The sequence below is a fragment of the Lissotriton helveticus genome, chromosome 5_1, assembly GCF_964261635.1.
Source record: "Lissotriton helveticus chromosome 5_1, aLisHel1.1, whole genome shotgun sequence".
NCBI lineage: Eukaryota > Metazoa > Chordata > Amphibia > Caudata > Salamandridae > Lissotriton > Lissotriton helveticus.
In genome coordinates, this window is record NC_136065.1 from 677,487,849 (window position 1) to 677,515,398 (window position 27,550).

At 43.3% G+C, this 27,550-nt stretch overlaps 1 protein-coding gene across 1 annotated transcript in view; it reads left to right on the top strand.

Annotated features, from left to right (window-relative positions):
- Nucleotides 1-27,550, top strand: part of LOC144753346 (neuropeptide FF receptor 1-like) — a 1,025,672-nt gene that overhangs the window by 286,286 nt on the left and 711,836 nt on the right. The window contains exons 2-3 of the mRNA XM_078641070.1: nt 787-903; nt 999-1,069. The gene's annotated coding sequence lies outside the window, so the exon portion shown is untranslated. The remainder of the gene's footprint in view (nt 1-786; nt 904-998; nt 1,070-27,550) is intronic.

Below are 27,550 nucleotides of genomic sequence, written 5' to 3' on the forward strand. Positions count from 1 at the left end.
CGCATTCGCTGCGCAGTGCAAGGTGCACCGCTGGTGGAACATTTTGTGTCTGCTCAACACCCTGCCGAAAGCTTTAAATGGGTTATTCTTGAAAAAGTCACACTGGGGCCCCGGGGTGGCAGCATCTCCAATGTTCTGAATATACGGGAACTCAAATGGATGAATCACTTTGATTCCATCCACAATGGTCTTAATGAACATGACAGCTCCTTTTCCCAACTAGCCACTTTGAACTAATTTGGCATACATTCTAGGCTGTACTAATTCTGAAAATTAATTGAATCCCTATCTAGTAATTGCGTCCTCGTTTCATTGTGTGATAATTTACTGGCCAGCAGAAACTGTTGGATGTTAAATGTCACGCTCTAGACTAATTTCCGTCTGAATTTTGAATGTGTGGTTATTTTTATATTTATTTTTATTTAATATGTCTATTATGTTGCATAATTCCATGCATGCTGTCCATATTGATCTGTGGCCAATTTATGTTGCAGCTCGATCGAGGTGATCATTTCTTTCTAACCTTAGAATCGGCAATATCCAACTCCAGTAGCCCTATTTCTATTTTCATGTAGCTAGCACGTCGACTCCCGTCACGTGATCCCGTTACCATGGTTATAGAATAGCTTTGATGCAGTCGGTCTCCATTGCTGACCGCGCGTGTTACCTAGATGGATTGACTCTTCCTACTTTGGGTAAGAGTTTGATTTTTGTTTCTTGTATCGATATATGTTCTGCAAGACCCGGTATCCTAAACCTTACTAAGCCCCTGGTCTTGCTTTATAGACGCTGTATCCCCACTCGACGATCTACGCCGCAGCGGCTTTCACCTACGGGCGGACCTGTTATGGCTCTCGTCATCTGATCCCCATCTACAGGGGAGATTCCTCCACCACCCATTCAGTAAGTGCTTTTACTGATAACTAGTTGCGCCCCAATGCTACAATGTCCGATTCTTTCATAGTGGATTACTATTTATACTCTTCCTGATTTTATAGGATTCCAAGTTCCCTGTTCCAGAGAGTGTTTCTCCTCTCTTCCAACTTTACCCAAGACAAGCAACCGTTGGGTATGTCTTGCTTGTTCCATCCATTTTTGTGTGCTGAGTATTTTTAATTAATTCATTCTGACTTACTGCAGTAGATTGAAACATATATTCGTTACTTACCCATTAGGTCCTTGCCCTGTTCCCCGTCCTGATGAAGACCCCACCACAAGGGAATAATTAGAACCTGTTATTCTCAGGGGTCGAAACGTCGACAGCTCGTTTTCTCTCTTCAGCTCCACCCCACCAACTTGACATTGATTGCAAAATGTGGAGCATGATAATGATATTTTCGTAATTAATATCTTGAACTAATGGTCTTCTTTTGTCTACTTCTGACTAAAAAGTTTGATAATACAGTGAAGCGCTTTGGCCGTGTTTTGTGTCACTATCCTTCACCTACACTTTCCTCCACAATACCACCTCCTTCCTTCCCATGGGCACGTGTAAATATTTTGTAATTATCCATGAATGCATTATTGCGTTATTCATACTATACTTACATTGTGATTAAATAACGATGTTTGTGAATTAACTGTTACTCTATTGTATTTCATTTTGTATATATTGTGTTTTCTCTTGCTGGGACCCCCCTTTCTCAGTACCTATACTACCCAGGTCCCAGTGACTTATAGTGGGTGAACCCCCCCTTTTGCATATCAAGGAAAATGGTAGGCAAAAAGGAAGGTGCAGGGCCATGAACACAGACATCAGAAGGCAGGGGGAAGGAGAGTAGAGGCAGCAAGCTAAGCAGAGAAGCTAAGCAGGAAGGTAATAATGGGGCATAGAATTGGGCAACAGAGGGCAGGAGGAGTGGGCAGGGACAACAAGCTAAATGGAGGGCAGTGGCAGCACATCAGACCATGCATGGCAGGAGGGAAGGGGCTGGCGCTTGGACTTGAACAACAGAGGATAGGGAAGAGGTGGATGGGCAGCAAGCTGACTGTTTAGGGCACTGGCGGAACAATGTACACACACAGCTGTAATGAGGCAGCAGAGCCATGGACTTAGACAGTGAATAGCAGAGAGGAGGGTGACAGAAGCAGCAAGCTTGGGCGGGGCAGCACAATGCCAGCCCCTGCTTTCAACCCCCGCCCCTGTGCATTGCGATGGGCTTCTTACTTAATGTTAAAAAAAGGTTACAGGGACATTAAAGTTAGGAAATATAATTTAAAAAACCTTGTAAATTCACTGAAAAAACACAAAGGTTACAGGGATTTCATATTTAGGCTCAGATTTAACTCCTACAAAACCATTGGAATTCAGCAGTTATAGATACCTGAGCTAACTATAACTTACAACCCTGCAATGCAATGCTTATGACCTCACATACTACATCACTCCTTTTTAGGTTTCGGCTACCGTCGCACTGCGTAAGCAGTGGGCGGAGCCGAAATCTTATGTGTCTAGTATGGGGGCCTGAACACGCCCCTCTTCTCCATTGGCTGGCCTCGTAAATGCTGGCCAGCCATTGGAGGAGAGGAGCGTCACTCAGTTCAGGGCCCGCCTTGACGCGATTCGGGGGCGTTTCTGGGTCTTTTTTTAAGTCCCGCCCTCTCCTCTTCCCATTGGCTGGAATTTTACCTTCCAGCCAATGGGAAGGGGAGAGCACAGGCTCTTTCCCGTGTGTTCGTTATTTATTATTTTACTAGGATATATATCCACTTTTTGCTCATTTGACTTAATTTAAATATGATGTTTTGCTTTTGGTTTGTAAATACATATCGATATTCAAAGTCTAATCGAAATTAGTAGACTGCTATATTTACTAAATATATTTCAAAAATAAGTTTTTCTTCTAGGACACTTATTTTATTCTATGTTGTGGTTGTTTGCTTTGAAGTGTAGATTTAAATACATTTTAGATTTATTTCCAACATGGCTGAAACTTTTCTTCGCAGCTCTTCTGTTTCGTTGTCATTTACAAAATTCTGTCATAGTTTAGTCCTTCGTTTATCTTCAGACGAGCCCTTCGGTACCGTAGTCCTTCGTTTACTTTCAGAAGGGCGTTTCGGTCGAGAGACTGTGAACACCGTCGACCTCTCCGGATGGTGCAGGCCGCGGCTGTCACACCCACTAAGTCACATTGACTGCCCTATACGAGAGACCCGGCGAGGCCTGCCCTCGTTGCGTTACTGGCTGTTGTGGCGCCGAGGAGGAGGGGGGGAGAGAGATGTGACCTCACGTCCTTAACAGAAAGGAAGTGAGGTCCCTGTTAGAAGCGGCGGGGCCAGGCTCTCGAGGAATTGTGCTCGTCAGTCGGCGCAGAATAGGTCCCTCTCAGTGAGTTTGAGAGTCAGAGTGTGCAGCTGCCTGCGCAGGAAGCGCATTTCACTGAGGTCAAGTCACTGCATAGCAATGGTTCGTACCGAGCCATTTAGGCAGTGAGGTTAGGATTGTGAGTTTCCATCAGACTCACAGATATAGGCGAGTGCGACGAGTCCTTGGGCTGCCGCCCTCCCGTTGCGCGAGGGCGTAGCAGTTTAATTCAAGATTAGTGGCTATGCTGTCCGCAATTATCCTGCTGTGTTAATGGGCGACCGACACCATGACGAACCCGACCCAGCCGGGCCCACCGGTGCTACCTGATTACTCCCATGCGGCGGCCGGAGAGGTCGTATGTTGGCAGCTCAGCTGGGCTGCACAGAGCAGTAGGTCCCCAGGCACAAGGAGAGAGGCGAGCCAGGCAGCTGTGTACCTTCTCTCACTGGTTGCCGCTGCAAAAGTGAGTGTTTCTAGAGTGAGGGACAATAAATCATTTGCCAGCGCACCACAGGATAATGCTTTAAAATCCAAATGTGCTTCCACGAACACACTACCCGTACTTACAGCCACACACACTTGACGTGCACATTTAGCTTAACGCGCAAAGACTGCAGTGCTGCACTAGTTACTAACAGTCTTAGAGACTGTGAACACCGTCGACCTCTCCACATGGTGCATGAAGTACATGATTTGTGAAATATATTCGGTGCCTGATGACAGACAGGAGCGGTAGTCAGTAGGCGCTTAATTAGAAAGGTCGAACAAAATTTTACCTTCATTTAAAGTGAACCACCTGGGTCTGAAGCTAGCACCAGCCACGTGTCTGCAGACAGAGTGTGGCTTTTATCACATAAAATAACAGGCAGACTTTGACAAAAGTGTCAGTGAAACAGTGCCATCTGAGTATGTGCTTTTTAGTTCATAGCGTGTGACGGACTCCCTGACATCGGATATGACATTGAGGAAGGAGGATGCCTATTGTATTTCTTGCATACTGTGTGATGACCCCCGACCTCCCATGCTAAGGCACTGACAATCGCCAGAACCTGCCGGATGGAAGCAAATTTCACATGCCCAGCTCTCCAAATGTTGGAGGGAGTGCACTTCACAGTCCCCCGTCGGATCAAGAAAACATCATCTGCTCATTTGTGAGGGTACCAGGGGGCCAAGACACATGTGTCTGGTCCTGCCAGGGTCACTGAGCGTACAGTGACTGGACTTAGCTTTGCCAGCAGTCTTACTCCTCTACCTCAGCCCACCAGAGACCCATTGCCTGAAGCAGCCCATCAGCAACGTTGACTGAGGCCAGTAAACTTTTAACTGGACTGATGCATGATTTGCGGGGATTCAGAACTGTCCTGAGCTCCAAGACAGTGAGAGACAGCCTCCAATACTGCCCCTGCCTACCGCACGACTTTCGCCTAAGCAGCATAGTAAACGACTGGTAAGTAGAATTCCCACCTTTTATAAAGAAATACCCGCCATTTGTTCACCTCAGTTTAAGATTTGGAAAGGGTCAAACAAGATATACAGCACTATAAAAATTGTCTTTATAAAGTGTATTCATTTTTATAGATCACCTTTCTGTCTGTTTAATTTAATTAGCAGCCATTGATAATTAAGTCGGCAGCTCTAGAACACTGCAAAGTGCTTTCTTGTTCTTGTTTTTGCTTTCTTAAGTATGTACTACTGAAGAGAAAATACAGGCTTTAGGGGCTTTTCACAACTTTTGCAGAAGCAATAGAACATTCCTCATGCCAATGAAAAGACAACCAGGTGTAACTCTACTGGTAAGTGGCCAGTTAAGGAGGACATACCTGTGAACTGCTGCAGTTAATAAGGGCAATAATCCACAGAGGCCACTACAGCCCTGGTCAGACACAGGTGCTTATTACTGGGAGGAGTGTCAATGTTCAGACTGAGGAGAATTTGCGGCCTGGTTGTCACTTATTAAGGCCTTAACCTGCTTATAAGGTGACATTTGTGTCAGTAGGTAGCTTTGAGGGTCTCATGATACAGGAGTTTGTGCTTGTTCGTGCTGGGGTTTCTCAGCACAGTTTGATCAGTCCATGCAGAGGGAGCATGAGGCATGGGTTCTATCCTGTTTTTGTGGGCAGTGTTCTAGATGGGGCGTTATGGAAGATGAGCCTCATTTGGAGGCAGTATGACCTCTTACATCCTGTTTGGTACAGTGGGGTCCAACAGCGGCCTTCTTTTCTGGTGCTTTGAAGCAGTTTTAAGATCTTATTAGAGTTTCTCGTAGCTCAAATGGGTTTAATTTCTGTATTTCTGTATTTCCCATGTCTTTAATGATTGATTTTGCGTGCAAGAAAATGTCACTCATAGTCGTTGAAATGTCACTCGTAGTTACACTGAAATTATGAAAATGTCACACATGGCTATCTGACACCTTGGCAGCTATGCGGTCCTGTGACGTCTCTGTGGCAGCACGACAGCGCGTGGAAGGGCATTGTGACCTCACTGGCTGGAACGCGCGGCGCTATGGGGGTTTTGAGCACGCGCCGAGGCACAGAAGCAGGATCATCTAAGTAGGCTTTAGGGAGGGGAGGGCGGGGCCACAAGACTGAAGGGACGTTAACATTCAGGGAGAGGACCAAAGGAGGGGCATTGATAAGTAACGAGAACGGTTATCCCCAGTTAAAGAAGAGGAGGACCAACTTAAGGGCGTCAGCACTGAAAGGTGGAATTTATGAACAGGCGAAGCATTAATAAAGCATCTGTAAGAGGAAAGAGAAGTTTGAAGTGCCAGCGGAGGGGCAGAGGGATAAGGAGAAACGAGTGAAAAAGGGATTTATTGGTGGTAGATTATTAGAAAGAAAAAATATAGAGGGTTATTGACTCATAGGAGAGTGGCTGTAAACATCTGGAGATACGTTAGATGCAAGGGAGGGTCATGGGAGACGGGGCGTTAATAGAACATAATGGCGGGCGTTAATAGCTGGGTGGCAAGAGGATAGAGATGTTAGTATGGTAGGCAGGGAGAAATATAGAAAAACTGGAATAATAACTAGCGGGTGCTATTCTGTCGCGAAGGGGAGTGACAAAAAGCCGGGGTGATAACTATAGTTAAGAATTGACACATATTGGCGGAAACGGAAATGTAGATTCCTGGTTATAGAGCTAATAACTGAGCGTGGATATTTGCATTAGGACTGGGAGGTTGGTCAAGACTGGAATTACGAGGACAGATAAGGGCAGGACTTCGTTGTAAAAGGCAAATTACTAGGACATATAAGGACAGGGCTTCGTTGGAAAAGGCAATTAAAGAGTAATTAGAGTACGCAGAAAAGGGACATGGGAGGGCACAGACTTTTTTCATAGTGTGGCCATAGTGTACATTGCACAGGCCAACGCATCCCAGATCGCGCTCTTCGGTGCCAGAGGACATTTGAAGGGATCTCTGGACTTCTGTCACCGTGGATTACCCAGCAAGGCACCACCACCACTTGTGAGTATTCAAACATCACTGTTCACTTGTCTGCTTGTCTGACCTGGGGCAAGTCCTCCATTATGCATTCTGTGATAATGGATTGTTTCAAGTGGCTGAGGAGTTCAGTGACCATTTAAAAGCACAAGCGGCATTTTTAGGTTGACAATGACAATATGCTTTGTTGTCAAGTTACATATTTGAGAATAATTTATACAAAAAACCCAATGTGAAACTTTTATATTTTCATTATACAACACAATAGCAGATTATACTTTTATTTACTTTCATGTTTTGCCTTTTGTGCTCCTTATTACTTATTATTATTATCACGTAGCCCTCTTCCGTGCGGATGTTATTTGCATGAACAAAGGATCACGTGTGAACACAGCTGTGAGGCTGCTAGTGGAGTCTGTTGCTTTTATTCTGACTTTACTTGAAACTATCCCCAGATGATTATTTTATTTTAAAAGTGCCTGGCCTTATAAGGAATACCATCAATGACCAGTAATTGTTTACGGTAATATGCTCACATTTTGTTCCGTAAGTATGCAACGTTTAAAGTGATAGAGCTCTTCGGTTCTATCGTTTTAGCTCATCACTATCATTTCAGAAAGAACCAATCACTTGGGCCTTGGTTTTGCTCCTCGTCCCCCCCCCATTTCTGTGTGTGTGTTTGTGCTCTGTGTGTGTGTGCAAATGCAATAGGTCTTGCATTTGTGAGAGATTAAGCTATTGGCATTGTAAATGACAATGCCATTTATTTATCTGTTTTCAAAACCAAAATTTGTCATTTACAATGCCAATAGCTCTAACTTTTACAAAGGCGAAACCGTTGCATTGTAAATGCTTGTTTATTGTTTGATTCTGGTTTTATTTCTTTAAGATAATGAAGCAGTTACAAGTTCAAGGAAACAGCATTACAATGTGAATGGCATCACTAGATACATAAAATGGCATCATGCTGCATGTGACATCAAATCTACAGTACAATTTCAACGGCAATGACAATTATATGTGTGCATACAATGTCATGCTGGGGCGATTATATTAAATGTGCCATGTTCAAGAACGTGCAGTTAGAGATGACGATGGCTATGCTGGGGGTGCCTCGCACAATACTAGCAGCATATTGTTTCCATTTGAATTGTGAGTAATAGGAGGTGCTGGGGAAGGAGGAACTCAGCCCAACTGCAATGCTTCTGGCCCTTGTGCATGACAAATGTGAGCACACTGTGCATTTTTGAGCATGTGGTCTTCACATCCCAGTTCACAGCTATGGGGATTTTGTGGAGGCCTAGTGTGTCTTCTGTATGCAAAGCCACACTCTCTGCCTTGGACTATGATATACTAAAGGGTTAGGGGGTTCAGATGATTTCCACCATTTCGAGATTAGCCACTTGGCTACTAACATACCCAGATAGAGAAAACAGGAGGTTACTTTTTGCTGTTTGTTTCTAGGGTAGAGATGTAGGATACATGGCTGCCCATGTGTGTTGCACAGTGCGCCCCATGCAGGTGGATAACACAGCGACAACGGATTGCCAGTATGTGCTCAGGGTTGGGCAGGCCCATTGCATCTGGAGTAGGTCAGCATCGGTGATGCAGCATCTTGGGCAGGCTGCATCTGTACGGTGAAATTACCTATTGATTTTGGCTGGGGTGAGTTATGCTCTCTGTACAATATATTATTGAATACTGCAGAAATGAGCATTGCCGGAAACGTGGTTGGGGCCTTCCAGTACCTCAGCCCATTCTTTTTCAGTATAGGGGTGATGCATGTCCACTTCCGAGAGTTGCCTCAAGGGCAATAGTGACACTGCAGTGTGGTGTCGCAGTGAGGCGACAAACCATTTAGTGAGATGCCTTCCCTGTCCCATGATATGTAAGTACTGGCATAGTCAATTTTATTTATTTATTTATATTTATTAAGGAGTTGTACATAGCACTAGCCTGAACAGAGGGTATCGGAGTGCTTCACAACAGTTTTTGAGAAAGATTCATACAATAAAGCAGTATTATACATATAGGTTTAGAAGTCCAAGTGTGCTGAGCAGCTTTGAGGTAGTACGTGAGTCCTGAGATAACCTCATAGAGTGCACGTTGTCATGGGGTGGAAGCAATAAAGCAGTAATCTACATATAGGTAAGGAAGTCCAAGTGTGCTGAGCAGCATTGAGGTAGTCCGTAAGTCCTGAGATAACCTCATAGAGTGCATGTTGTCTAGGGGTTGAACCACTTAGGGGGGGGGCGTTAGGGGTCAAATAGCAGGGAGGAGGTAAGTCTTAGAACTACAATGTCTGGGAGAGACGATGAGCAGGGATTTGCGTTTAGATGGCGGCTATCCATTCGGGAAGGAGCGGTTGAGGAAAAGGACTTTTAGATGTTTTTTGAATTTTGTGAAGGATGAGATAGTCCTGATACCGACTGGGATGGTGTTCCCGATTTTGGGCACGTTTCCAGCAAAGGACGTGCAGTGGTTTCTTGTTTCCATGTTTTCATAGGGATGAGTAGTAGGGTGCTGGAGCTCTTAAGGTTCCGTATCTGACCAGCCCTCTTGAGTTTAGCAGCCAAATACTCAGGTTTTCCTGTGTGCAGGGCGTTGTGTGTGAGGCAGGCAGTTCTGAAGCTGTCACGCAATTGGACTGGGAGCCATTTTAGTTCTCTGAGTCCTGATTCCAGTGACCATTCTAGCTGCTGCATTGAGAGTAGTTTTGAGGGGAGCTAGGTGAGATTTTGCTGTGCCAGTGAGGGTGGCATTCCCATAGTTGATTCTGGATAGCGCCAGTGATTGGGGTGCTTGTTTGAGGTCGTTGGTTGGGATGAATGGTTTTATTTTATTAAGTAGCTTCAGGTTGACGAAGGCACTCTGAGTTCTTGATGGGTTTGGCCATGTCGAGATTTGAGTCTAGGGTGATTCCTAATGATTTAACGGAGTGGGTCAGAGTGTGATTGCCGTTAAGAGCATCCAAAGCTTTTAGCCACACTGAAATATGAGGGTTCTCTTCTTTGTTGGAGATGATGAGGATTTCGGATTTATCTTGGTTGAGTTTTAAGTGGTTAAGCGAAAGCCAATGTTGGATTTCATTAAGAGTGACATTTAGTCTGTGAATGTCATCTATGGAGGAGGTTTCTAGATAGATCTGGGTGTCATCTGCATAGAGGTGGAAAGGTATGTTAGCATTTTTGAGTAGGGGTGTGAGGGGCTCCATGTATATCTTAAACAGTTGAGGTGAGAGCATTGAACCTTGAGGGACGCCCCTGTTGACGGGGGTGTAGGTCGGAGGTAAAGTTTTTTATTTTTATCCTTTGTGAGCGGCTATGTAAGAAGGAGGTGAACCAGCATAGGACCACCTCACCAGCACCTACCCTTTCTTGCAAAGCCTTGATGAGAAGTTGGTGATCAACCATGCCAAATGCTGCCGATAGGTCTAGGAGAATGAGGAGGCAACATTGGTCAGTATTGAGGGATTTGTGGATGTCGTCTGCGATGTTAAGGATTACGGTCTCGGTGCTATAGCCTTTTCTGAAACCCGATTGGTGGAGGGTCAAGAAGGTTGATGCTATCCATGTGCTGAGTCAGTTGTTGGAGGACGCATTTTTCAAGGATTTTGGATGGGAGGAGGAGATTGGAGATGGGTCTGAAGTTATTCAGTTCCTTGGAGTCAAGGCCTGTTTTTTTAAGTGGTGGCGTGACTTGGCCAACTTTGAGGCATTCAGGTATGATGCTGGTTGTCAGGGAGCTGTTTATGATCTTGCACCAGAACGGGGCTATGGAGAATTTCAGTTTTTTGGTCAATTGGGTGGGTATCGGGTCAAGGACGTGAGAGGCTGGTTTGGAGGTGGAGATCAGTTTGAGGATCTCGGTTTCCCGGATGGGGTTGAAGGACTTCTAGGTTTTTGTGGGGTGCTTGAGCGTGCTATATACTGATACTGGGGTCAGGGTTTTGCAGATGGGGTTGACGTTGATGTGCAGTGAGAGCTCAATCTTGGTGATTTTTTCTTTGAAGAAGTTGGCGAAGTTTTCACACAAGTCCTTGGAAGCCTGTAGGGAGGATTCTGGGGGCTTGGAGGTTTGTTGCTTGAGGATTTTGAACAGTTTGTTGGGTCTATTTTTTGCGTTGTCCAGGGCAGCGCAGAAGAAGGTGGATTTTTCACTGCTTATGTGTTTTTGTATTTCTTTCGGGCTGCTTTGAGTTGCTCGAGTAGGCTTGAGGAAGGGTTGTTCATCTATAGTCTTTCTGTAGCTCTTAGTTGTGTTTGATGCACATTTGTCATGTCCACCATTTGCCTCCAAGGAAGCAATCAGCAAGTTATACAATAGGAATTGGCCTGAGTGCAGGCCATTTACTTTTATTAGCATGACATAGGGTATTAAAGTACCATCATTCAGATCACATAAAGTGTGAAGTCCGGCCTCCAGCCAAGTAGCCAGCTTGGCAGATGTGGTGATGAGGCAGCCTCACGGTGTACCCTGCAGAGGCAGTGCCGGTGGATATGGTAGCAACAAACGTGTTATGTACAAGCTTCTACAGTACATGACTTCGAAAAGTAGAACATCCAGTGGTCTCCTTCTTGAACAGGGATGAAACAGTTACAGTATTGAGGCAAGAGACCAGGGTGGTGAGAGAGGGCCTGTGTTAGGCAGCTGATGTCCCTCCATCCACCTAGCCACCCATTGGAGCTGTGAGGCGAAGTAGTATTGCTCCATGTTTGGGACTGTCAGTCCTCCCTGGTCAGTGGACAAGTATAGTTTGGAAAGTGCCATGCGGCAAAGGGAGTTGTTCCATATAAATTCCCTCACGACATGTTCTAACACACAGAAGAGATGAGGCACAATGTAGAGGGGCAGGTTAGTAAAGTAGTATACCAGTCTTGGCAGGGCCACCATTTTAAGGAGGGCTATCCGACCCATGACCGACAGGAGAAACGTACACCAGAATGACATCTGGGACCAGTGATCTGTTATTGTTTTTCCAAGGTTTCCATCCAGTAGAACCATTTGTTGGTGATACACTCTTATCCCTAAGTAATGGAATGTGACAGGTTGCCACGCAATGGGGATACTGTTGAGGATGAAAGCGGGGTTGGGGCATGCAGAAGCAAATGGGAAGAGATATGATTTGGTCCAGCTAACCCGCAGTCTAGAGAGGGCTGCTAAATCGTTGAGTAATTATGCCGAAAGAAGGGGAATCTGGCGCACATCTCGGAAATATAATAGAATGTCGTCGGCATATAACAAAAATGGGTGTGCTGCCACAGTTTGTGCCCTGCATTTGGATGGCGGCAGTAAGGGGTTCTTTAGCCAGGGAGAAAAGTAACGGAGACAGTGGGCATCCCTGAGGAGTGCCGCGGCGCACTGATATGGGGTTGGAGATGTTGGGGCCCACCTTCACCTTAGCTGTTGGTGCTGTATATAGCAGGCGGATCAGGCAGAGGAATCTGCCTCTGATGCCATATTTAAGTGAGGTGGCAAAAAAAAAGTCTCATTCCATCGAGTTGAAGGCTTTCCCCTTGTCAAGCACCAGACACCTGGAGTGTGGCCGTTCCAATGTGGAGTGAGTGGAGACCCGAAAAAAAACGTCTCAGGTTCAATGAGGTATTGCAGTATGGAACAAAACCATTCTGGTCTGGGTGGACCAAAGATGAAACCGGCAGCCCCAGTCAATCGGCAAGCAGAATCTTATAATCTGTTTTTAATGGGGACAGGGGATGGTGAGAGCCTAGGTCGATGGGATCCCTGCAGGGCTTAGGTGGCGAGACTAGCAACTCCTCACATAGTGATGTGGGGAAGGTAGAAACCTTGAGCGCAGCAGTATATAACACATGTAGGCCGCCAGGCCTAGGAGTTTCGCCTGACGGCAGAGCACTGGGCTTTGCGAATTCCAAGGAGTGTAATTGGTTCGTCTAGTTATTATTCTTCCGATGTAAAGTGGGGGTCTTAATTTATATACTCCCTGTCAATCTTTTCTTCCTTGTATTTGTCCCGTCCTTCCAATCGGATTATTATAAAATGTATATATTATAATTATATATTATAATAAAACGTAATATAAAATTAAGATCCTCACTCTACATCCAAAGAGTAACAGATGGAAGGAGATGAGTGAGGCTTCCCTCTAACAGAGGAAGAAAAACAATAGGAGTAGAGAATACTGCTTTTTTGCAATATACTACAGCTTTGATAAACTGATGACTGTCCTGACCGTAGTTATAAAGCAATTGGACAACCCGGGCAACCACTGGACCTGGGTAAATATTGGTACAATAAGGTAATGTCACAGTGGAGAGCAATTTAAAAATAGATTGACAAAGCAAGAATGAATCTATTGTATCTTAACAAAATGGACCCCCACCATACAGTTATTTCACTATTGAGTTTGATTTTATTTCATCACAGCACTGGAATGAATCAAGATATAAAGTACAAGAAAAATCATAATTAAATATTTTTCAACAAACAGGTGCACAAAAAAGGTGAAGTGAAGGTGCATGGAAGGGATAGTGGGAAAGGACAGTAGTGGGCATATATATATATACATCAGAAAATAATTAGATAAAGGACTATCGAGACAGTTTCCTGCAAACTACATTAAATGTCAAATCATAACATAATTGCAGATATACATTCTCTGTCATAAATGTCTGACAATAAAAGAAAGAAGTTTCGGCATTTCGGCCCCTAAACGGAACTGCAAAATTGGCGCATTGGGGGCGGGGTCTTCATCAGGACTGAGGAGAAAGAGAGCAGGAAGCACCAGTGACAGCAACTATATTGCTTTAGGTTGCAGATAAATAGGCGGGGCTGTGTGAGCTCTCAGATTTCTGTTTAAATGTCCACAGTATTCGATATGTAGAGACCGGGTTGATTAGTAACCAGTGGCTCTAAGCTGCTGGCAGGGCTGGTGAGGCAGCTATCCTGACGGTAAGTGGACAATAAAGAGAACAAGTGGTACAACAGGGATCTCAAAGCACAGAATCTCTTTTTTCATTACAAAAAAACTCAAAACTCCCACATATTATATGTGTCAGCCAGAAAGAATATGAGAACTATGAAAAAAACTTCTAGTTTAAAGACAAATCTATGCACTTTAAATAAAAGTCATGAAGAAGGTGGGGTGAACCAATTTACATCATGAAACACTGTGTTTACAACTTAGGATAAAATTAACATTGTTCATGGAATTTGGATTATAGTTCACTGTGTGAATATAAATTATAAGCCATTGTTGCACAGAAAAAAACAAATGTGATTGAGAAATTTGTGGCAGTGTATTGGATTTGTTATGAATATAGTTTTGAAATACAAAGGGCCGGATTAGGATGGCGGGCATCCTCCATTCCTAGCATTGTAGCGGGCGGTGCTCACAGTGCTGGGAATGCACTGTGTGCATTGTCATGCACAAGGGGACAGGCACCGCGATGTGCCTGCCACCAAGTCCATGACAATGGCAGGGGGTACCATACCCCCCCGTGTGCACCCCCCCCCCAATACGGCCCCCAAAAGCAAAACCTGAATGCCGCGGAAAGGCTGCTTCCCGCTCCCATTCTAATATGGATGGCGGTGTCTAGCAGACACCGCCACCATATATAGCCCCTTTTCCGTCTTATCGACTGGTCGACCAGTGGACGTTCTTTCTGTCCGCCAGGGTCCCCCCGCCATAGTAATATGGCAGGTGAAATGGGTGGCGGGTGGGGTAGGGTGTAGGGCGGTGGCGACCCACCCTACATCCTAATGGACCCCAAAATGTTTTCATTACTGCAATGAAATTTATATAGAGTATATTGTATGGTATGTGTTATGGCTTTAAAAATGTGTAATAAATAAGAAACTCTTTGCATAAAACAGTGTTTAGTGTTAAGATAGTGGAGTAGATAATAATAGAAGGGTGAATGGTTGTTTCATCCTATATAAAAGAGAGGGGAATCGAATGAATGGTCAAGAGTGATTGATAGAAAAGGAATCTCTTTTTCCATTTTAATGAATTCTTTGACCTTATCCCTTTTGATTGAAAAGGGTACCTATCCCTATTTGGTGAGTTCACTGCACAAGTGTCACAGGTCACCAGGAGGCCATGGGCGTTGCACCACCAGGCACTGCTATGAGTCATATAATGTCGCACGCAGTTTGTGGTGTCACATCTGATGGGGCTGACGACTATGCCTTTTCTGGCCAATTGGCCAAGAAGATATTGTCACTCAGTAACTTCACGGATTCAGCATCTCCATCTGATCTCAGAGTGTGGCTGCACATTTCAGGTGCTATTTGCACGTCCCCCACGACCACGGCAGTGGCTTCTGGTATCGATTTGCATTCCTTTTTTGTTGACAGGTGGGGGGCAGGAAGCTGCATGACCATTGGCTTCCATTCAGTCCCATGCGTCTTCCAGGGAATCGAATAAATGAATGGTGGCCTTGGCCACCACTCAGAGGAGGTCAGGGAACAGCAATGAGTAGTGTATGTTGAGTTCACGGAGGTGGCACTCAACCGCTTGAAAATAAATCCTTTGTTTTTGCACAGATACCATGTAATCTGGGAAGAGCATGACCAGGGTGTTGTTCACCTTGACTCCTTCAATTTGTGCATTTTGCGGAGTACGCTGTCCTGCTCTCTATAGTTTAAGAGTAAAAAAAAAGGGTCTGGGGTTAGAGCCCGGTGTTGGCCTGTGTAGCGGCACCCAGTGGGCATGCACAACTGCAAAAAAGGACGACAACGCTGCATGGGGTAGCAGAGTACAGATCTAGGTTTCAGTGTAGGCCACCACATCTTATCCCTCTTTGTCCTCCGGCAGGCCCACCACCCGTATGCTGTTTCTGCAGGACCAGCCTTCGGTGTCTTCCACTCTGTCCTCCATGGTGCTCACTTGAGCCTTCAATGACTGTAGCAAGGTCGAGTTTTTATGAGAGCTGGCTGCAGCTCAGCTAGTGTGAATTCAGCGTTGTGCATTTTGGCAGCAAGTTTGCTGTGATCCGCCAGCAGAAGCATGAAATCCGCTGTCACGTTAAATTTTTACGTTCAAGTGGTTCCAATTTTCCCCACCCCCTGTAGGACATGTCCAATTTGGCACCTGTCGGGTTGCAGCACCTCCTTTTTCGGGTGCCACTCGGGTGATTTTTCTGGTTTCATTGTGAATCGTGACGGCGTGGGTGGGGCAGTCGATCATAAGTGACCCATGACTATCTGCTGGGAACTAGGCTTCAGAGGTCCCCCACTGGTCTGCCAGTGTTAAGCTAAGTGGGCAGCGTGTCGCTGGCTCAGTGTCCTGTACTGCCCTAGAGTGCAGGGGTGCAGTCACGAGGTAGGCCCCAGTGGGCCGTGTGTGTTCAGGGCTGTGTGCCCACTCTTGTATCTGGTTTGATGTTGGGGACCCAGGCCTGATGATATCCCCACCCCCCCCAACAGTTTGTTGCATGCAGCAAAAGGATCTCAGCGATCGGTGTTGGGGGCCATGCCAATCTGCCTGGGCCGGCCCCAATGAAGGCAGCAGATCAAGCACCGGGCCCAGATGTGGTGCAATGCAGTGGCCCCTCCCCTGACCCTCTTGCGGCACGGGCAAAGCCTGACCTGGAACCGTAATACAGGGGAGGGCAGGCAAGCAGGGATATGCCAGAGTCCCACCACCCCAGCTCACTTCACCCTGTTGATCTTTAGATGCTAGCCACAGGTGCCCAGGGCCATGCATCCACCCTGACACTAGGCTGGGGTGGGGGCCAGCCTGTCCGTTCACAACAGTGTTGTGGTCAGCCCCAGAGAACACCTTCTCTCATTTGGGGTCAGTCTCCTACAATGCCTCATGCGGATGAGCCTAGGTTCGATCTGACCTCCTGGCTCCAAAAGAGGATTACATATTGAGAGAGGGAGGGTGGGAGAGCGGGGGCATCCCAGAGCAGCATTGCCCAGCTCACACACCACGTCAATATGTGTGCCCTCTGGTCAGTCTGCCATGCAGGTCCCTTGCTGCGTCCCGGTCACCTCCACTGTGTTAGGGCACCCACAGCATCAGGCCTGATGCAGCGACTGATGCTCCACCACTGTGCCAGTATGGGTGGTGGCACCACAGTCTCCAAAGGCAGGAGATTTTTGTGAGTCAGCGGGTGTCAGCCAGGTCTAGTCATTGCCTCCATCCAGTCCAGCAGCTTAGGCAGCATTGCTGCTGTGACTCTAGTGCTTTACCAATCTGTGGGCCCAGGCCCTGTCCAACCTACCTCCCACAAAGCACCAGGGCAGGTGGCTTGCCAAAAAGAAGTGGTGGCAGAAAACAGCTTCCCCAATTATGTCTGGTAGATTTTAGAGATGAATGACTGTGCTGGTAAGGGACTCATGGCGGATAAAGGGGTGAGGTTGTGGAGCCTCATTAGGGTGTGTCTGCTACCTTGGCTTGCTAGTCACGCCCCCACATTTTATATCACTCATGACATGGTCAGTGACATCAGTGATGATATCACTGTTGACATCTCAAATGACATCACTGATTACTTCATCCAGTGATTGTGAATGTCTCCAAAACTTTCTCACTTACATACCCACACAACCACTTATCTGCCCACTCATTCATACCGCCATTTACACATACCCACCCATAGAGTCACTCACACTGCCAATCCCTCACCCATACAGCTGCTAACAATTCTACTCATTCACTAATACCACTATTTACACAGCATCTCACTCACCCACACAGCTACCCACACACTGGCTTATACACCCATAAATCTTACCTATAAACACAAGGATACGGTCACTCTCATAATATATGTTAGAAGTAGTATCTCTCTGTAGTAGTGCACCTAGTATACTAATTTAACTTTTGTAGTAGGTTATTATATATGTCTAACACCTATAAACTCTTAAAAAAAGTACACTTATTTGATGATGTCATCAGTGATATAATTTGAAATGTCATCAGTGATGTCACTGGCCATGCCATGAGTGTTGTAATATGTTAGGTCATAGGCAGTGCATTGTGGGGGCTTAACTTATAGTTAGCTCAGCAGTTATATAACTGCTGAGGTTCACTGGTGTTGTACCTGGTGGTGTCTTTATGAGTTTGCTAGTTGGGGTTGTATGGGTTGGTGTCTGGGTATGTGAGTGACTGTATGGGTGATTGATTGGTTGTCTGAGTACCTGTATGAGTGTCTGTGTGGGTGGGTGAAGGGGTGTGTGATTGCCTGCATGGATGAGTGAGTCAGTGGCTGAATGGTTTTGTGAGTGCATCTGTGAGGGGCTGTATATGGCTGCATCAGTGAGTGAATGGATGTCTCAGTGGTACATGGGTTAGTAACTGCTTATGCGAAAGGCAGTATTGGTGAGTGTTTGGAGTATATGAGTGACTGGATGTTTGACTGAGTGATTGCGAGCGTGGCGTATGAGTGAGTGTGTGTTTGTGTCAATGACTGTATAGGTGAGTGAGTATGTGTTAGTATCTCTATGAATAAGTGAGTGGGTGGGTGTATAACTGTATAGGTGAGTAGTGGCTGTGGAATTGACAAGTGTGTGAGTGGTTATATGGGCGTATGAGTGGATATATTAGTGGCTGTATTGGTCGGTTAGTTGTTTAGGAGTGGCTGTATAGGTGAGTGTGTGCTTGTGTCAGTGACTGTATAGGTGACTATGTATTAATATCTGTATGAATAAGTGAGTGGGTGTGTGTATAACTGTATAGGTGTGTAAGTGGCTGTGTAATTGACTTTGTTGGTGAGTGAGTAGGTGTGTGAATCGCTCTATGGGTGACTGACAGTGAGTGAGTGGCTGTTTTGGTCTATGAGTGGATATATCAGTAGCTGTATTAGTCAGTTTGTTGGTGTATGTGTGGCTGTATGGGTGTCTAAGTAGATGTGTGTGTAGTCCTATGAATCAATGAGTGGGTGTGAGTGGGTGTGTCACTACAGGTATGGGTGTGCCAATAGTTTTGAGAATGCTTGTGTGGAAGTTGGTGTGGGTGTAGGAAAGGTTATATTGGGGTGTGAGTGGGTATGTCAGGGACTTTGTATATGATGTCATCAGTGAAATCATCTGAAATGTCGTCAGTGATGTCATAAGTGATTTTACTGACCATGTCATGAGGGATCTAATAGGTGAGGTCATAAGCAGTGCATTGCGGGGACGCAAGTTATAGTTAGCTAGCTAACTAGAAATGCTGAATTTCTTTAGTTTTGTACGAGTGAAAGTTAGCCTAACTATAACGTCTGTGCAACCTTTGGTTTTCTCACTGAATTTCTAAGGTTTTAAAAAATATATATATATTTCCTAACTATAACGTCCCTGTAACCTTTGTTTTTTTTACAGAATTTCTTAGGTATTTTTTATATGCTGATTCCTAGCCATAATGTCCCTGTAACCTTTGTTTTCTCAGTGAATTTCTAAGTTTTTTTTACATTTCATTTCTTCATTTTAATGTCCATTTCTTTAAAGTGAATCTCTAAGATTTTCGTACTCGTTTCTATAATTGGATATTGTGTATTACATTTATATTATATACCACTCATTTTTTTATTTTGCATGTGTTTATTAGAAAGTACATTAATCACTGGTTTTATTTCTAACAATTGTGTGAGTCGGCACAACATAGTTGCATTTACTGTGGAGATTCTGTGATCAGTAAATGTATTTCACATACAAAAAAATACACTTATAGACATTTTTAAAAGAAAATTTAAATTGAAATATATAGTAAGATATTTATTTCTGTGATCAAATTAGGAGTAAACCATCTTTACAAAAAATATTTATATTTGCGACTACCGACGTCATCGCGGTGACGTCGGTAGTTGTAAAGAACGCGTGGTTGTACAAAGGGTAAAACATATATATAGACATATTCTACAGTATATTTAACAGTAGAGCTTTATTAGTGTACTTTTCAAACTCATATTTGTGTAGTGAGTTTCCAGAAAAATCATCTTCAAACACTATTTTCCGTTTCCGCGAAGAGAGCAGAAGTTGCGATGACGTCGGTAATCGCAGATACCGTGCGTTTTTCAACAGCTCTGAAAAATATAGGTAGAGGTATTGTGAACAAGTTTCGGTATATCTGTTCACTATTTTAGTATTGAAAGTTCTGTTTTTCTTACCATTTTAAAGAAAACTACTTCAAACTTTTATTTTGAATTTACGCTTCTGCGCAGTAACGACAACTATTTCGGTCACCAAGAATATCACATGACCGGGAAAGCAAGGAATATCATTGGATAATATAGTTTTCAGCAAAATAAATTGGAAGTACACACCCACTCCTTCTTCTTAAATCTTCTTTCACAGAACTTTATTTGGAGCCGGTGGATCGATTTTGGTACGGAGAGATTTTGACCTCTTTTGCTTCAAGAACAGCAAAACAGGAAGGAGATGGGGGTAACAGGAACTACAAAAGATACACAATTGATAAACGGAATGCAGAACAAATTAAAACATTCACCCCCAGTCAAGAGATCTGGGTTAAATTCATCACTCTTTTGCTCACCCTGCCACCTCAGTTTAGACCTGGCCATATGCAAATCAGTCTTGACCCTGTGCCTCATGGGAACAGTCCAGCCCGAACTGCCAAGCCAGATCCTCCCTGGACCGGAAACAAGCATCCTAGGACCAGTTTTGGGGTTTCACCCTCTTCAGTCAGGATAGCTTAATTCCAGTGGCACAGTGAGCCCAGGACCCACGTCTGGGCATACCTGGAGCACTTAGGGGGAGAAAGAAAGGACACACAATTTATGGACGGAATGCAGAACAAATCAAAACATTCACCCCCAGTCAAGAGATCTGGGTTAAATCCATAATTCTTTTGCTCAGCATGCCACGCCAGTTTAGATTTGGCCATATGCAAATCAGTGTTCACCCTGTGCCTCATGGGAAAAGTCCAACCCGAACTGCCAAGCCAGGTCCTCCCTAGACCAGAAACAAGCATCCTAGGACCGAATTCGGGGTTTCACCCCTCTTCAGCCAGGATAGCGTGATTCCAGTGGCACAGTGAGCCCAGGACCCACGTCTGGGTATACCTGGAGCACGTAAGTCGAGAAAACAAAAGACACACAATTGATGGACGGAATGCAGAACAAACCCAAACATTCACCCCCAGTCAAGAGATGTGGGTTAAATCCATCATTCTTTTGCTCACCATGCCACTCCAGTTTAGACCTGGCCATATGCAAATCCATCTTGACCCTGTGCCTCATGGGAACAGTCCAGCCCAAACTGCCAAGCCAGGTCCTCCCTGGACCAGAAACAAGCATCCTAGGACCTGTTTCAGGGTTTACCCCTCTTCAGCCAGGATAGCTTGATTCCAGTGGCACGGTGAGCCCAGGACCTTCGTCTGGGCATACCTGGAGCACTTAGCTTGAGAAAACAAAAGACACACAATTGATGGACGGAATGCAAAGCTAATCAAAACATTCACCCTCAGTCAAGAGATCTGGGTTAAATCGATCATTCCTTTGCTCACCATGCCACAACAGTTTATACCTGGCCATATGCAACTCAGCCTTGACCCTGTGCCTCATGGGAACAGTCCTATGGAAATCAACAATTGTCCCTGGCAGCAAGACAAATAATTGCAAATGAATATAGACTCAGTCAGTTCTATATTATGGAAGACATGCCCAGCCTGGCAGAGGTCCTCAAAATTTATATTGTAAGTAATATCACAGGTATATGGTACACACTGACCCAGTGTGTACCATATACCTGTGATATTACTTGTTACAAAAAATGTGTAATGGTACCTATAAGAAATTCTCTGTCTAAATTTGAACTTTTCAGAGTTTGTTGATTTTGCCTTACAAGCCCTTTTATGTATGTTGTTCGTGTATTGTTGTGGCTGGGTACAGGTTGTGCCCCACGCACGTGAATTGTTGAAGGTGTTATTGTGTTTTGTAAAACTTTGATTTAAATATAAATTTTGAGGACCTCTGCCCGGCTGGGCATGTCTTCCATAATATAGAACTGACTGAGTCTATATTCATTTGCAATTATTTGTCTTGCTGCCAGGGACAATTGTTGTTTTCCATATAACTTAGCTCCCCGAGGTCCCTCGCTGATACTAATTGGGGTCCCCTTGTTGTTTGAAATAGATATCATGGGAACAGTCCAGCACGAACTGCCCAGATCCTGACCCAAAACTAATTTTGTATAACAAAAGAGGCGGCACAACCGGATATTTTACTGAAGCCTTTTAATCAGCACTTCACCCCACCGACGCGTTTCAACCACACAAGGTTTTGGTCACGGTCAGTAAGTCCTTCTACCATTTCCATTTAAGTACTGGTCCATTTTAGCCCTAGGTGGCATTATGGGATACGTAGTTTGGAACAAAATTCATTTAAAATTACAAGAAAAGAAAGACTGGTTTGATTCAAACATTTGCAATGTCTTAGTACATTATGTCACATGTTAATTCACAGGGGCAATGTTTTTTAGTTCAATTTTTTTTTTTCAGTTCCAAAAATTTCCTTATTTCTTTTAATTGTTGTGTCGGGTATAGTACCCTGGCAATTCAGACTTTTGGCTGGTATAGTTACAGTCACTCTAGATGTATATGGAGGTCCTCCCCAAAGTTCATGCCCATCGGGATTTTTGTTCGAAGTCGGATGATGAGGCGGGACTCGATTTGTCTTAATTTACGGACAATGTCACCTCCTCTTTCCATTTTCGACAGAATTTTCAAACCATAAAATCTCATTGCTCTCCAGTCTCCATTTTGACTGACACTTATATGTTTCGCAGTGGCATATAGCATATTTTTGTTTTTCACTGCCCTGATGTGTTCCAGGATTCTCTTTTTCAGCATGCATGTGGTGCTGCCTATGTATTTGATGCCGCATCTGCATTCGATAACGTATACCACATTTTTAGAACTGCAGGTAATTTGTTGGTCAATTTGCATTATTTTACCATCCGGTTCTTCAATGCTTTTCTTGCTAGTTCCAATCTTGCATACTTTGCAAGTTGAGCATGGTTTGAATCCTTTGTGTTGGTCCGTCAGCCAATTTGTTTGTGATTTCATTTGAAAGTGACTTTTCACTAGGAGATCTTTGAGAGAGATGTTTTTCTTGTATGTTATGGATGGTTGCTTGCCTACAAGTTCTCCTATATCAGGATCTCCTGATATGAGATGCCAGTATTTTTTCATTTTGTTAGAGATGATTCCACTTACTTTATTGAATGTAGTTACAAATCTTGGTGGGTCTTTCTCTGTGTTTATTTTGGGGTTTTCCACCAGAATATCTGCTCTCGTCTTTTTGTCTGCTTTCTTCTTACAATTTTTTAGAACACGGTCTTCGTAACCTCGTGAAGCAAATCTGGCCTTGCTTTCTCCTATTTTGAGTTCGGCATCTTCAACTTTTGAACAATTTCTTTTGAGTCTTATGAATGCTCCATATGGTATGCTTTTGAGCAGGGCTTTAGGGTGGAAACTGGTGCCATGTAGCACACTATTTGTAGATTTTTTTTGCGAAACAAAGTGGATTCAATTTTTCCTTCTGAGATGTAGATCTTGGTGTCTAGAAAGTCAATTTGTTTTTTACTTGTAGAGCATGTGAATTGCAAACCAATATCATTGTTGTTCAATCTGGAGAAGTATTTTTGAAATTGCAGGTCTGACCCATTCCATATTATAAACAAATCATCTATGTAGCGTACCCATAGAATTATGTGATCCAGATCTGATTGGTTATTGATGTTCCATGCTATTGTCTTTTCCCACCAGCCCATGGTGATATTTGCATAATTTGGGGAAAAAGATATCCCCTTGGCAGTTCCGCATTCCTGCTTATAGAGTTCCTTATTGAAGAGAGAGACATTGTTTGTCAAGCACATGTGAATCATTTTTAGAAGCATATTTGTGTGTTCCAATGTAGTAATACTACGTTGTTTTAAAAAATATTGGCAAGCTTCTATTCCTACGTCATGTCTTATCGATGTGTATAACGATACTACATCTATCGTGACTAGTAGGTATTCCGCATTCCAGGTTATATCCACGAGGTTCCTCAGAAAATCTCCTGTGTCCTTGATATAGGAAGGCATGCTTTGAGCAATAGGAGCAAGAAATGTGTCTACATATTTTGAGACATTCTCATACAGGGAGCTGCATGAGGAGACAATTGGTCTGCCTGGCGGGTTGATTAGAGTCTTATGAATTTTGGGTAAAAAATATATACAGGGCGTCGTTGGAAAGTCAGTGCTCAAAATTTTTTTCTCATCATCATTTAGCAAACCTTTTGTATGCCATTCATTCAGATGTTCTTTCAATTCATTTAGCATTCTAGTGCTCGGATTGTTTGTAAGTTTAGAATAGTTTTGTTGCACAATAAGCTGTCTCATGGCTTCATTGACATAATCAGATGTTTCCATTATGACAATATTTCCCCCTTTGTCCGCGGGTTTTATTGTTATTTTTTCATTGTCCATGAGAGATTTGATAGCTTTTCGTTCATCTGATGTTAGATTTTCCCTTGTATTATTTCTTACTTTTGTGAGTTTATCCAACTCTTCACTCATTGCGTCCGAGAAGAGATCAATCTTGTTGCCAGGTGACAAAATTGGATAGAACCGGGACTTTCTTTTTAGTCCTGTATTCGGTTTTTCATTAATTCTGATGTCCATTTGTTCCAACATTTGAGTATCTGACATTGTTGCCTCATTCTGATCAAACAAAGCTTCAAAGGTTCGTCTTAAATCAGGTAGCTGTTCAATGGTCGTGATTATCTCACCTTCTTCATTGCTGTCATTTGCATGTTGTCCACTTTGATTTGGGGATTTGTTGGCATGTATTTTTGCCAATTTAAGTTTTCTGACGAATTTGTATAAATCGATTTTTGTTTGCGTATAATCAAAATGTGAATCGGGGCAGAATGATAAGCCTTTGTTCAATACAATTTTCTCTTTTTCAGTCGGCTGATAGTTAGAGAGGTTTACAATTAGGTTGGTTACTTCCTGTTGCGGAGGGGGTAATGTCTTCTTACGCTGCTTTGATCTACGGGTTTTTCGGGTGCTGGCAAGGAAGTTTGTTGATTTTGTGTTGTTTTTCCTCTCCCGCCTCTTTGATATGGTCTTCTTCCCCTTCCTCCGCCTCGTGTGATGGTCTTTTCCAGATTCATCAATGTTACTTCCTCTAAAACAGACAAGTTTTTTGTCTGGTAAGCCACCTGTGTGGCTCCATTCTCACTCACATTTGATTCACTTGCACTCGATGCTAGTTTGTGCATTGGATAGTTTTTCTTTAAGTTGTCATAACGTTTAGCAAACATTAAGATCCTACCATGTTTATTTGTTTATTTATTTATTTATTTATTTTTACGATTTGTAAAGCGCAACTTTTACCCGTGGGTGTCTTGGCGCTGTAACTCAACTCATTATCCCCAAAGGAGCATTATCAAGGTTCAAAAACAGTACAGTTAATGGCAGATTATTGGTCAAACAACCAAGTTTTCAGCAGCTTTCTAAACTGAAACATGTGGATAATCTTGTACGTCACGTTTAAATTTTCGCTCTTTGCGTTCCTCAATTTCCTTTTCATAGTGGTCCAATCTAGCTTCCATTTCTTGTCTGAGTTTTGTAATTTCATCTTGATTTGATTCTTTTTGCAATGTTTCCTCTGATTCTTTAATTTTTCTAGTTAACTCATCAATGTCAGTTCTGGCGTGTTTGATCAAAATGTGCATCATATTCAAGGAACATGCTGTATTATTCTCCATCCATTCGTTCAATAGCTCTTCTTTTGTATCCGGATATGTGGGCATGGTGAAAATCCTTAAACCTCGTGGGATACGTCTTACCTCCACATAATTTTCGAGTGCTATTACTTCCCAGCTTTTGTTTATTTCTTTCTTATAAAGTCGCTCAAGTGAATTAATTTGTTGTTTGAGCGTTACATTGTTCGTTTCTGGTGTTTTGGTATTATGGCTTGTGTCAGCCGTTGCAGCCCCGGCTTTAAACATGATTGACGCTTTGGAGGCGCGTTTTGCCGCTCGCGCTTCCATTCTGTTATTGTTGTTATAAATCTTTCACACCATTTACTCCAAGGGTGAAACTATAAGCGCTATTAATTTCAGGCTCAACATGTGACATAATGTACTAAGACATTGCAAATGTTTGAATCACACCAGTCTTTCTTTTCTTGTAATTTTAAATGAATTTTGTTCCAAACTACGTATCCCATAATGCCACCTAGGGCTAAAATGGGCCAGTATTTAAATGGAAATGGTAGAAGGACTTACTGACCGTGACCAAAGCCTTGTGTGGCTGAAACGCATCGGTTGGGTGAAGCGCTGATTAAAAGGCTTCAGTAAAATATCCGGTTGTGCCGCCTCTTTTGTGATACAAAAATATATATATATATATAAAACACATTTAAACTTTACAGAAACACACAGTCATGGGATGCTGTCATCTGAGATGTCATCAGTGATGTCACTGACCATGTCATGAATGATGTAATATCTGACATCATCTTCAGTGCATTGCGGGGCGCGAGTTATAGTTAGCTCAACTGTCTATAACTGCATAATTTCTATGGTTTTTTATGAGTGAAGTGTCTAACTAACTATAACGTCCCTGAAAAGTATGTTTTTTCAGTGAATATATATATATATATATATATATATATATATATATATATATATATATTCACTGAAAAAACCATAGGTTATAGACCATATATAGTTAGGAATTAGCATTTAAAAAACCTTATTTTACTCACACAAAACCATTGAAATTCCATATATAGTTAGTTGTACTAACTATATATCGCGCACCCGCAATCCACTGCTGATGATGTCACATATTACATCATTCATGACATGGTCAGTGACATCACTGATGACATCACTGATGACATCTCAAATGACATCACTGATGACATCACTGATGACATCTCAAATGACATCACTGATGACATCACTGATGACATCTCAAATGACATCACTGATTACATCACTGATGACATCTCAAATGACATCACTGATGACATCTCAAATGACATCACTGATGACATCACCGATGACATCTCATTTGACATTACTGATCACATCATTGATGACATCATTCATGTGATAATACGATGAACCTGTTCAGACTCTAATATAACCTTAGATACACTCAGTGTAAACAGACACTCATAGACTGTCACTCATCCATGGAGTTACTCAGACACTTAGTCAGTCATGCAAAGAATCAATCACACCTCCATTTCCTCAACTATACAGTTATACACACCTTACTTATTCAAACATATACTAAAACATATTTACTCACTTATACAATCCTGGATACAAGTTCACAATGATCCATACAGCCACTCACTCATTCACTGGCTCTTATGCACAGTTATTTATATATGTCAACTCTCACATGTACTGTATTTTACATATGTACTTACTTTAACATGTAGCACTGAGATATCCATTCACTCACCAATACACTCATGCACACAGTCAACTGCCCATACAGCTGTTTCCACATGCACTTTTGAACCCATACATCTAGTCAATCAACTGCTCACACATCTATGCAGAGAGTCATACACCTCCCAGCCACCCACACACACACTCAGTCTCCCATACAAATGCTTGGGCAACCAATCAATAACCCATATAGTTAATCATATAGCTACTGATCAACACATGCAGCAGTTTACAGAACAACAGACATAATGATGCACAAATTAAGACAGTTTAGTCACTAACCCATGCACTCAGTGAGACACATTTAATCAGTCACTCATACAGTCAGTCATGCCCCTACTAAATCCTTCATCAAAACACTTATACATCCACTCATTCTTCAATATGTAAGACATATTTTAACTT